This window comes from Gavialis gangeticus, unplaced genomic scaffold (genome assembly GCF_001723915.1).
Source record: "Gavialis gangeticus isolate Ggan-Ray unplaced genomic scaffold, GavGan_comp1, whole genome shotgun sequence".
NCBI lineage: Eukaryota > Metazoa > Chordata > Crocodylia > Gavialidae > Gavialis > Gavialis gangeticus.
Window position 1 is genome coordinate 72,845,488 of NW_017729022.1, and position 1,665 is coordinate 72,847,152.

Below are 1,665 nucleotides of genomic sequence, written 5' to 3' on the forward strand. Positions count from 1 at the left end.
GTCAGGGCGGCTAGGATCTGGAACCAACTTCCAAGAGAAGTGGTGCAGGCTCCTACCCTGGGGGTTTTTAAGAGGAGGTTAGATGAACACCTTGCTGGGGTCGTTTGACCCCAGTACTCTTTCCTGCCATGGCAGGGGGTCAGACTAGATGATCTACTCAGGTCCCTTCCAACCCTAGAAACTATGAAACTATGAAAAAAGAAAAATTAACATACATAAATGCAGCATCATGCAATAATCCAATGAAAATATAAGTGCAAGTATTTTTGTAGACTGATTACAAGGAAGAGAGATTAGGAAGGATGCATGAGCATAGTTTAATATGAGTTAAATACTAAAGTGATAAAGGAAGATTTTTAAAGATGAGATTAGAGATGCAGAGATCCAATAAAGAAGGGTATAGGTACCTACATGTTCGGTACTGAAGCACCTGCCTTTGAGGCACCTGAATACCAAATCCAGAGTTAGGTGTGCAGGCGGGAGAGTGACGTGACTCAGAATGATTATACAAAAACCTTCTGCCAAGTGGGGAACTCCCATGAATCTTGCATTCCTTGCCACACAATAATAAAGCTTCAGCAGGTGGGGTAGAGCACGTCTCCATCCTAGCTTGCTTCTAACTTGGTGATTACAGCCACTCTCCTAAGAAGTGAGGTCTGTGGACTTGAATCACTGGAGACTGAAAACGGTATAGTATTCCCACTTTGTGGGCAAATGTCCAAATTGCCGTCTCTGTTCTTCTCCTCCAGCAGTCATATCTTAAAAATAAGGCAGTTATAAGTGGATTTTATGAAGGGCCCAATCCTATTTGCATCCATTATGCCAATTCTAAGGACATACACTGGATCAAGCCCCTTAGAAAATTTAGGCCTGGGCCTCACATGTCAAATCCAATGAAGCCCACTTATAAGTTACATTTTCCAATGGAAGGCCACCTAGGCCAGGGGTGCTCAACATTTTTTGCTCGGAGGGTTAAATGAGTAGTACCTGGTCCATGCATAGGTTGGATCTGGCCAGTGCTCCTGCAGCAAGGCCCTTCCTGGAGGGGAAGCAGCCCAGCCGGATACAGCTCTGTAGGGGAAGGAGGCTTGGCTTGGCCCCACAGGATTGGGGGAAAAGACTATGGTCTGGCTCCAACCCCTGGTGTGGGGCTTGGGGATTTGGAAGCAGAGGAAGGTGGCAGTCTTAATTGCCACTGTTCCCCCACTGCCAAATTTCCCAGCCTGAAGGGACCCCACCACCCCGGCCTAGACACGCCCTATTTTTCCAATTTGTCTCAGTGCTATTTTCTGGATCCTGAGCAGACTTAGGAGGGTGCAGCAGTTAGGTGCTTGGGCCTGGAGAGTTGTAGGCAATATTAAGAATGCAGGTCCCTAGAGAAATTTCAAATAAAAAAGTTTAAGTATTTCCAAGATTAGGCAACTGCTGACTAGTGATATTCTGGATCACAGTTTTGAACTTGGGTACCTGACATCTATCTTGTCCTGTTTTAGGTGCCCAATACCTTTTCATACTTGCAGAAAGGTGGGGAAATATAAGTTGAGAAGCCATTTTTATCACCCCTCAAATTGTCATTACAAAAAAGGAGCAAGGAGGAAAATGGCATTGCAGGAATGGTGAGAGGAGATAGGGACTTGCATAGATGTAGAGCAAGTAGTAATGTTG

The 1,665-nt window shown here is 45.2% G+C and overlaps 1 protein-coding gene across 5 annotated transcripts in view; it reads left to right on the plus strand.

Moving 5' to 3' along the window:
* The window catches only part of SYCP3 (synaptonemal complex protein 3), a 14,558-nt gene that overhangs the window by 5,797 nt on the left and 7,096 nt on the right, over positions 1-1,665 (plus strand). The gene's annotated exons all lie outside the window — the stretch shown is intronic.